Source organism: Bombus pascuorum, chromosome 1 (genome assembly GCF_905332965.1).
Source record: "Bombus pascuorum chromosome 1, iyBomPasc1.1, whole genome shotgun sequence".
In the NCBI taxonomy this organism is placed as follows: Eukaryota; Metazoa; Arthropoda; class Insecta; order Hymenoptera; family Apidae; genus Bombus; species Bombus pascuorum.
The window spans coordinates 17,208,696-17,220,207 of NC_083488.1; the positions used below are offsets into that span (position 1 = coordinate 17,208,696).

Sequence of the window (11,512 nt, forward strand, 5' to 3'; positions counted from 1 at the left end):
AAGTTTTAATTAGAAGACTAGAAAATATTATTTAATGGAATTTAAATGAAAGAAAAAATTAAAGAAGAACGAGAATACGCGAAATATATACATAAATAGAATCTAATAATAATTTATATCATTCGTCATCATTAATTCTTCTATTTCTTAAACTAACATCTAACAATATGATTTTAATTACACTACATTTTAATAAGTATTTTCTAATTTTTAAATTCTTACGATATGTACAGTGCCTTAACAATACACATCATTCAAATTTTAACAAAGAAAGACAAAAATTGTTAAAAAATTTACACCTGAAAGAATAATTCGCTCAGCTAACGTGAAGAACATAAACTTTTGAGAAATTAACGCGAGTTTTTGGTATTTTTATATAACGTAAACATAATACATATATATATATGTATTTATGTAATTTCTGTTTAGTAACTTTATCTTTCCTTTTAAAGTGGGTGAACATATTTACAATCTTCTTTGGTATTTCAAAAGGATTAATTCTTGATCAATGAAGATGCAAGAAGGAAAATATTTTAAAAAAACATATTTTTTACCAATGTTAGTACGTAATTTTAAGATGGAAACTAAAACATAATACCTATAAGCAATGATCAAATTAGTCTTAAGTAAGTTGCACTCAATGCCTAAGAAAGACATCGAACGGGAAATATTACGCTGATGATAATCTTGTACAATATACTGTAATGTAACTACGAGAGTATATTTTACTGACAAACGATAACGATGCAAGAAACAAAAGTTACTTATTGCTAGTATAATTCTGTATGGTACAAACGAATTTTTGTACAAACATAAAAAATATACTATCCGTATCAAACGATAATTAAAATTTGCATCTTCATTTTCTGAAGTAAATTTATGAAAATGACAAAATAATCTTATTGACGTGTAAATAGGCACATTAATACTATGAGTAATACAATGAACTACTATCTCTTATTTTGAAATTATTTCTGATATAGCAATTCTTTTCAGATATACATATAGTAGCTGTTATTTAGTTTTAAACATTACATCTTCAAATTATCACATTTGTTGAAATCTGTTAAAAGTTCGTATGAAAATATATAATTACAATTTGTGAATTGTTTAAAGTTATCAATTTGTTTATTGAATATAAAAAGATGTACTCAGCGATATACCAAAAAGATAGTGTTTCAAATATTTCGAATATTTCAAATATTACAAAGAGATATATCTTTTTATAACAGTAAAAGGTATTTTAAAATCGTCCGATCTTTTTAATGTTATATTTATAGTATAAAAAAAAGGAATAAATATATTATAAATTTATTGATAATAATAATAAATGACAGGGATAAATGCTACTTTGCTCTTTATAGAATTTAAGATGTCATCCACTGATGCACGGCACTTCCCCGCCGTTAATTTATAAATACACGAACTTTTTAGCACAAATTTTTCATATTTCACAACAACTAAATGAAACATAACTTTTTCTAGATCTACAGCGTAGATAATTAATGAGAAATGTGTAATAATTTTACGATAATTTTAATATAACGATAGATTATAAATAAATATTATTGTATACAATTTTGACGTAAATTCTGTTCTAGCCGTAGATACGTAATAATTATTTCCACATGTAACATTAAGCAGTAGCAAAGCAATGTTATCGAATGCATTTAATATGAACATTAATATTATAATCATATTGTGAATTGAATCGTCAGTATTATAAATGATTTCTCTCTAATTAAAGCTACAATATATTTGTCTTATACAAAAGGTTCTACACGCTCGATTCTTCCCTTCAAAATAATCCTATAATTTCTTTCGAAAACTTTCGATATGTAAACCATTTATTTTCAAATTTTCATGCAATGCAAATCTATTATTTCCAAATTTCTGCTTGAAATTTATTTCTTACGTAAACTTTACATACATTTCCAACGTTTCGTTTCAAATCTGAATCTTTTTCTCATCGTTCTGCCATATGAAATCTTCTCTATTTCTTATTTCAGATTCTCCTCGCAAAACATCAATTTTTCATTCTGAAATCCGAAGTCTGAATATTTTGTTTTCAAAACTTTACCGTCGAATCTATTTCCGAAGATCAAAGAAAGCGTATCTATATCCATTTGACTATTTGTAAAGTTTCTTTAAAATGCGAATAATCTAATTTTTCTTTTCATACTTCCATATAAAGCGGTTTTCTACAAAATTGTATTTTTTATTTTCAACTCTCTTCTTTAAATCTCAATTCTTCGTCAGCAAACCTCCGTCTCAAGCTTGAATTTTTCATTTTCAAGACATCGCCGTCAAATCTCCTTTCGAAAATCAGAAGGAGCGTATTTATTCCCATTTGACTCTCTCGCCACGTTTCTCAAATGCAATTCGTCTCTGTCCGGGAAGGTAATGAACTTACCGCGAATATGATTTACGAAAGGAAAGGTAACGCTGTGGGAAAATAGGATTCCCGAGTGTAGATAGTCACGTTAGAGGCGTGCATGAAATTTTCTATCGACTTTGCAATCACGTCCATTCGGGATCGAGCTTGGTAAATTTCAAATCGTACAATCAAACTAAAGATATATCATGACGATGGTTAAGGGAGATAAACTGCGACCACTTGAGACGAGTTAATCTCCAGAATACAAGTTTGTTCTTCCAAACTAATTATTATTATTGATTGATTATTATAGAACTGATTATTATTGAGAACTATAGAATATTTGTTTTTCTACAATGTAAAAGAATAATTATTTTACTTTAATTTTGTATATTTGTATATTTTCATATTAATTTTAAAATAAGGCTTAATTTTAAATTACCGAATCATGTAATCGTTGCCAACAAATTCATGAAATTCTGTAATATTAAAAATCATGGTGTGTATGAAAATAAAAAGTGAGCAGCAAGAAACGAATAATACATAATTTATAGGTATTTAAAACTTTGAAAAAGTGAATTCATAAAGCTGCGTGATTATTCAAAAAGTCTACAAACATTGTATTATTTTATTAATTACATATTTTCTCCTTGAAGATAAAAAGCATCTATATTTTCAGCACATCCATAATAACTGAGCTGTCCTTAGAAGGGAAACATTCATTTTTCACCCACTTTGTTGGCAACGATTGATGTGAAGTCCAGATCCAGATAACTAAGGAGTAGTTCTAAACACACAAACCCTATTGCTCGGTGATAAATGGCCTCTTCTTTCGTATAGTCCAATGACACTTTTCCTCTACGTTTCTTTCTTTTTTCTACAAAAGGCTATAGGAAGGTAATAACGCGAATTACCCATTAATAACAGCCAAAAGTAGGAAAAAATTAAATGTAGAACGATTATTAAATATTCATCGCAACGCGCGCTTTGTATAGATTTATAATAATTCTGCAAATATTAAAAATACCTCTTCAAGATATTCGTATTTGTGCATCAATTTTGCAATTTTATAATTGCGATTTATCGCAAAAAAGCACAATATTATACATACAATTGTTTGAATAGAATTCTATAAATATGAAAAATATTGTTTCACTTGAAGTATGAACATTTTACGAAACTTCTTTATTTGCTTTAAAATCTGTATTTTTACATGTATTTTGCGATTTTATATCAGCAATTTTGTAAATGTTACATAATTTAAAAGGGTGAACGCAAGAAAATCCATCCGCGAGAGGCGAGGTATTAAAAATAGAAGAAACAGCTGAATCGATACGACTTTATTGTTTAACATAAATTCTTGCGTGATTGTTTAATGCGCATGCCCATTGAGAGAGTGGCTTTACCGGAAGGCAGTTTCGATCGGCTGGGCCTCGTCGTATGATAAATAGGTCTTCCTCTTTTACAGCATCCTTCCTTCCTTTAACCGTAAGATATGAGCGAATAATGGAAACCCAGTTTTGGAATATAATTTCGTCGGAAGCGTGAAACTACTGAGTGAATTTTTAAAAAATTAAAAACTGTTTGCATGAGAATTATTACAAATTAAAATCAAACTATTCTTCAATATATTAAAATCCTCCAAACTAAGAGGTAACGCTGTGCTTCTTTTGGTAACGTATTTTACGTAATTCGAGAAATTAAAAGATTACGCAAAATTCTTTGAAAAATATTTCATGCTACATATTTCCTGACAAATATCATTAAAAACTATTTTTTAAGGAATTATCTATACTTGAAGCGATTTTAAGAGATTAAAGCCTTAATAAAGAACGTTATCTGTTATTAAATTTTATACAAAAGTTTGATATATTTGATACATGTATATTTTTATATTGCCAATGTGAAATTTGGAGTCTTAGAATCAATAATATTTAAGAATTTAACATAACAAAGAAGCAATTGTGTTCCATATGCAATAATAGTTGACATTTACTGCTTGCAACTATTGTATTAGATATAAAAGCATACAAAGTTTGCATGTAATTGTTATTACTTTGTATATAATTCTGCATATATTTATTACGTTCCACTTCACTCGCATGCAAAGCTTGTTCACGACTAATGTTTATGTTTTCTCAACATCTCTCATACATCGTTACAACAAAACTAGTACAAAACGTAAATGACAGAAGATTAAGAACATCCTTGAGAGCCTTTCCAGAAACCGGACGACGATAAAGTTGCGAAAAGAAATTGCTGCAAGAGCAAAGTACTTTCTTCCGTATTATTGAGATTGAACACGCCAGGAAAATACCATAAATACCAAATACCATAAAAACGCAAAGAAATGTAAGTAGTGACCTCGTGCAGTTCAATAACTGAAACGCAAGTTTTACAACAGTTTTACTAGTTTAGACAACGCGTCTTTATATTCATGGAAAAGCGACCTCGGTAGTCAACGATTATAACAGTGATCGTAACTCTTGAATTCCTCACCGGTGCTCAAAATTTTACGTCCCAATCGTATTCTTTATTTCGCCAAGCAAATAGGCTCTCCATGATTTAAAAAAAAACAATGTAGCCTGCAAATAAAACGAGAAATCAGGATATCGATAATGATTTTTTCGTATTTTCCCTATTAATTCAAGAAAAATGTTAATGATAGGAAAATACGGCTGAGTCGACAATGACCCAAAGAACGAAATAGGGTTGATAAAGCTTGCGTTATGACGTAAAATGTTCTCTATCGTCGCATATATAAAATTATAGATAAGATTATAGATAAGAGCCTAAACTGTTAGGTGGTAATATTCGTAAATCCAAGAACGATTATAAAATAGACGAATTACTAGAGATACATGATGACGAACGAGCAAAGACTCTAGAGGCAATGTGACGGAAAGAAATTGGCGCGAAGCCCGGCTCGCATGCGCATTATCAGAGTGACTCTGTCGGTAGTTTCGATCGTCCAGGGGTCGACATCGTCGTCCACCGAACAGCTTATCCTCGTGCTCTCGTGATGCTGCCTGTGCTACTCCGTTTTTCAGCTTGTTCTTTCGTTTCGTGATAGAACGGTGCAAATATTTCGCGCGATCGCGACTCGCGATAATCCGCTCGACGAGAAGCGGGACGTGTTGGTCGGTTACTGCTTAACGACAACCTGGAACAACGAGTAAAATACATCGTCGTTCCGCGCGAGACACGTCTACGAATGAAAACGCACGAGATGCTGCCCCCCAGACCAGTGGACTCGCTCGACTCGCACTCTATCGACACAATTCGACCTGCCAACTCGTCCACATTATTACCGACGATCTCTTAATCGAGGCGGTCACGCGACTGCAAACGACACTATCGTCGCGTGTCCAACAGTGTCCGGCAGCATCTTCCTTCTTCCTCGAAAGAAGAATCGGCAAACGGAAGTTCGTCGCGTTGTAAATCGTTTCGGTAGAATCATTTACGTTGCGAAAATTAGTCGTTTCGCGTCTGTAAATCAATTTAACGAGGGCAACGGTTGTGCGAGCGCGGACGTGTAATTTTCAATCGATCACGGAAACACGGTGCGCGGTCGAGTGATCGTACAATCATCGATTAAGTCGTCGGAGTAAATAGGTTAACAGTGTGCCGCACGAGAGAGCGATTCGCGAGCAAAACAGGTGGATCATTTCACAGATCGGATGAAAAAATGATCGCTTAAGTCGAAGGAATAATCGATGATTGATAATGGCGATGGATAAAATTCGAGAGAATCGAGCGGCTGATCATCGTGAGATATTATATAACCGGTGCATAACGATGAAAAATTATTTCGGAGAGTATATCGGCGAGGGGTCGATAAAAATGAGGGCCACGAACGCGAGCGCGGTTTCTTAAATAGTACACCGAATCTCGAATGTGTCCGACAATAAATCAATGGATCGGCCGCTGTGCAATTAGAGTAATTACGAATATATATTGTATTTTCGATTGTTTCGTAGATCGATGAGTACGGTATTAGAAAATAATTAATACAATAAATATAACAGAGGAATTACGTGAATTAAAAAACGCATTCGATCTCTACGGCAATATTAAAACGAGATAAATGAGATCGATATAAAGCAGGACACCATTGACTATATATATTGTGTGATATTGGCGATATATTTTTTATCAGTGAAAATATTCGTTTTAAAGTGATATCGTGAAGCAGAGATTTGCTCAACTATTTTTACTCGGGGAAATTAGTGAGAAACTTCTTGGGAAACACCGATAATCATAGGGACAAAAACTGCGAGCGGCAGGAGGAGGCGAAGCCTCCCGCCGCAAAAACAATGTCGTAAGTATTGTCACGTTACGCTGAAAATACGATTAATTTAGACTTCGATACGTGTTAAATCGTTCAAACATTGCTAAACACTTTCTTTCGAACACGCGTAGAAATTGTTAACAATGTGTAAATAGCAAACGATCTCTTTAAAACAATAATTAATTTAATTGATAAAAAATTTTATTTACTCGCGAATAATAGCAAGTGGAAGAAATAATGTAATATTATTTAGTTTAGTCTGCACGTTTTAGCGTTTTATCTATTTTGAATGTATCTCTTTATTCTCTGAAATAAATTTTCGCTCTTTGTACACAATATCAAATCTCTCGTAGTAGGTAATTAGATATTCTGAATATAAGAGACAAAGCAAATTCAATAACACTTCACGTCCCTTTTCTTTTGTTAGTTACTTTCGACCCTGTAAATTGTTAATTTAACTTTCCAAGGTTGAGTGTTCCGTCAACGGAATTGAGTCAACAATTATCGATCACACTCAGCAACCTTAGAAATGCATATTAATAAAACTGATATCATATTAAACAAGTAATAAGGACTTTGAAGTTATAAAATTACAGTATTCTTTGGTACAAAATAGCAAAACTTTGCTATTTATTTTAATATCTGTGTTATCAAAATGGATTAGCATTCAATAACAGACACATAATACTTCAGATTCAAAGCTTAATGCATATTTGCAACCAAAATGTTTAGTCACCAGACTACGAAACCAATAACATCAAATATGAAACATTCGACTATAACAGTTAATTTAATTTGATTTAATTATATGGAGAGAAATCTATAATATACTAAAAATAAATAAGCGCGACATAAATTGTGTGTTAGATTTATTAGATACAGAATGAATCGTGATAAATACACGAAACATAATACGAAACACACTAGATACGTAGAAAGTGTTATGACAAATTCGTGTAGCTCTATTAAAGCTATCAGAGTTTCATGCGGGATCCGATTGTAATGATCTAAAATTATATCAAGTTCAAAAAATTATGAAACATTATTGCGAAATCGTGAATGCAGCTTTATAGAAGAAATCCGCAAGGAACGCTTGGAAAGTATAAAAATAAGCAAGTAACGCTTAAGAATAACTAAAGATATTCACAAAATACTGGAATCGAACAAGGACAGTACTCAAACGTGTTAGCGTGTCGTATATGTATTTCAGAGGTGGTACAGTACAAACGAATTTTTCAGGAAAAACGGAAAAGTATTTGTAGGCTTGCAAAAAAATTATTTATCTTATAAAACATAATGTTGGCAGGAAGAATAGAGTCTAGGTAAAAACCATCAAATATTATTCTTGTAATTACGTTCATTCTTAACCTTTGAAATACCAGTTTCACGATTTTGATGTTCTTCTAACAGGACTGAAACGTTGGACAAAGTTGTGGCACTTTTGAAATACACGCGCGATATAAAACTTGATCATACAAACGGTCTTTCGGATAACGGAATGCATTCTATAGCAGCAGAGAATTCTGCAAATCACCGGAGAACAGTTAACAAATAGCATTCATAACACCGATGTCTCGAAACCAGTCGCGATGTATCTTAATATTGTGATACATGAACAAACATAAGCCCTACCTCAGTCTATCTGGAATCTTCTCGCGTGACGCTGAATTCATGAGAGTAGCTCGAAACCGCTCCGATTCTGATCGTAACACAAGGATCTTGAAATCAAATTATCCTAATTCTAGAGTCATCGAGCTCGCCTCAGACTCGTTTCGCATTCCTGAAACACGGAAGTCATTAGTAACTGGTCAAACTTTAGATGTCTTTGGATAGTTATAATCTTCGAATAGTTACCTTAGGTAATTAGGTGACTTTAGACAGTTCAGACGCTTATTTAACTGTTTGAGTGCCAGGGGTCTCTGAAAAAATAGGGTCGAAAAATCCCGAACAGCGCGATGTCCTAAATCGATTGCGAAGAGAAACAAGCGGCGCAATAGCGTTCGTCATATTTGTTATTTTTACGAAATACATCTATATTATTATATATATATATATTATATACTATATATTATATATATTATACTATATATTATATATATTATATACTATTGGTTTATAAATATTTCGAGTTTTGTTCAATAAAAATTATTGAGGAGATAACAATGAAATACAAAATACCGTCAGTCGTCCGTAACGTTTAAATGTACTGGGACTTTTTGACACAAAATCTAAGCACGATCGCGCTGCTTGAGACTCAAACGGTTAACAAACCGGTTAACTGCACAAAACAAAAAATAGGGAAAATTGATGAAATTATATAGCATAATCAGTCAAGTGCTTTGACGTTACAATATCACAAATTTCAAAAGTGGAGTAAAAATGGAGTAAACTTTGGCCTATGAACGGCTCAGTTACAGTTACGATAGCTGTAATAGGCTTCCTCAAATCTGTCATTTGATGGATCACATCTTATGTATCCTGTGCCTTTTGAATTATGCTTCACATACTCGAGACAATTCATTTTGTGTCTAACATCGTTCTTCTCTTGGATCCATACAGCTGGAATCAAATTTCCAAATCAAAATGCATCGAAGGATCCTAACATCTCATCTTTCTAATACTCAGAAGTAAATCTCGTGGTTTAAGAGTTACAGTAGATAGTTGAATTTTCAGGATCGAAAACTAATCCGAGGCGGCTACCATAGCCTCGGCATACCATACTAGCACGATGAAACTTTAGAATTTGGGGCTGTGTTGAGGCGTGTACTGTTCGTGGTTGGAAAGATGGCTGGACGCAGGAACAAGAAACGTGCTCTGCTTTCTCCTCCTTCGATCCGTAAATGTACATGACAGATTTGTAGACACGAACATTGCAGCCAATAAAAATAAACGTGTTCTAGTTTTAAGATCCTGTCAACAGAAGATGGTTCTTCTGCGTTAGACCAATCAGACCTACATTTCAACTGCAAACAATAATATGACTTCTGAGTTAGGGTGAGAAATCTTCTAGATCCTAGGTCAATCTAAAATATGCTCTAAAAGGACTTTGACAATTCCAGATGATTGTGTGATTCGAAAAAAACTGCATAATCTCATAATGAAAATGACCATCTTCACCTATTTACGGTTCTTCGAATTTTAATCGCGTTCTTACTAATACGCTGTGCTCTGTCCCGAAGGTTCGAAAATATTTCAGTTCGCTTCTTCAACGTGTGCAATTATTCATCTATGATCATGACGATAATTTTCACGTCTGCCTTGACATACGAAATATTATATATAACAAAAAAGGTTAATTTAAAGATATCGTGCTTGTCTCATTTTATTTATACATAAAAGATAAAATGTTAAAGACAGTCGCTCGTAAATGAAGAGAGATAAGCAAAATTGTTTCATGTATGTTTTTCATGAGTAAATAATATTTACTTAAATTATATACGATCACAGAGGAGAATGCTATTAGCATAATTACATGTGGTACATATCTCGTACAGTTCTATTATACGATTGTTTTTCGACAGAAATAGCCACAGCGATGAAGCTGCGAGACCAAAAATATTTCTTGCCAAGTCTCACGATTCCCAATTCTTTGTTATCGATTCTTTCAGTTGCTTTAGTATTTGTCTCGGCTCTTATTGATCCAAATATAAAGGTATCAAGTTCTAAGGGTCTCGGATTCTACATATCAGATCCCACAGATTCTAATACTTTTCTTTCAAATCCCTTAAAAACGAAGGTTGCGTGTATCGAGCTCTATAAAATCGTAATTATTGGAGTTATGTAAATTTAAAAAAATAGACATAATAATATAGAAAGACATGGATTATTATAATCGTTGGTGCAGCATTGGTGCATTGTCGGTATTTAAATCTTATTTTCTTCGGGGATACTAAGTAGCTTATACTTCTTTATATCTCACGTATTACGTCTGGCTTTTAAATAAGAAAGCATGAATTCTTCTTCCTAATCCTCGTAGTAATCTTGTCCTATACAGTAATACAGCTATTATCTTTTAAATTCACTGCAATGTATAAAGTGCTTATTGCGTCTCACATGAGAAGGATTTAATATTTAAAAGCTTAAAAGTAAAGTGACTTTTATTAATGAAATAACCTTTTGAAATTTGATTGAATATATTTTTGAAAAATCTTTTTAATACATTTGGTAATGTAACAATACCTTTTTTTATATCTTTTTCTGTGATTGAAATTGATACGAGACTGGGTATCATCCATATGACTATCTAATCTTTAAAGCAACAATATGAACAACGACATAATTAACGCAAAGGGAAAATTACAAGTTAGTCAATTACGTACATGCGTTCAATACGTTTGTTTAATTACGTCTGGAATTAATTACTTTAATGCAGCGTTTATGCGCGTACTAGGCAATTAATGGAAGAACCCTATGATATAACGCGCACAAATTACAATCACAATTGCTGGTTTGCACGTTAGTCCATTACTGAAACTACAAGGATTTAGTGTTCTCACTGGACTGACCCTAAAAGAAACAGCCAATCGATTTTTCAACGAAAATAAAAATTATCCACTTCGCATATGATAGAATTAAAACGTGAATATATTTATAAAAATTGCCAGCAGTCCGATAAAAGCAGTCTGTGTCTCGAACCTGTTTTAAAAATACTATACATAAAATTATTATATACAGATAATACATAAAAGACTATCGTTAAGCTACGTAAAGAATTCAAAAATTTGCAAACTAATCGATTTACTCCTCTTTGCTCTTCTGACCCTAAAATCCTCAGTTTTAATTAATCCACATTCGAAGAAAAAGGGGGAAAGAATTTGCCTCTCTAGAAATCTATATTGCGGAAG

At 32.6% G+C, this 11,512-nt stretch overlaps 1 long non-coding RNA gene across 2 annotated transcripts; it reads left to right on the forward strand.

Moving 5' to 3' along the window:
• The first annotated feature begins 5,400 nt into the window (after positions 1 to 5,400).
• LOC132907291 (uncharacterized) lies at positions 5,401 to 10,157 on the forward strand. Of its 2 annotated transcripts, none has more exons than XR_009658140.1 (4): positions 5,401 to 6,698; positions 9,342 to 9,504; positions 9,576 to 9,662; positions 9,728 to 10,157. It is a non-coding gene; the product is annotated as an uncharacterized LOC132907291 (long non-coding RNA). The 2 variants fall into 2 exon arrangements; XR_009658139.1 differs by having other exon boundaries at positions 9,342 to 9,510; positions 9,728 to 10,155.
• The last annotated feature ends 1,355 nt before the right edge of the window (positions 10,158 to 11,512 follow it).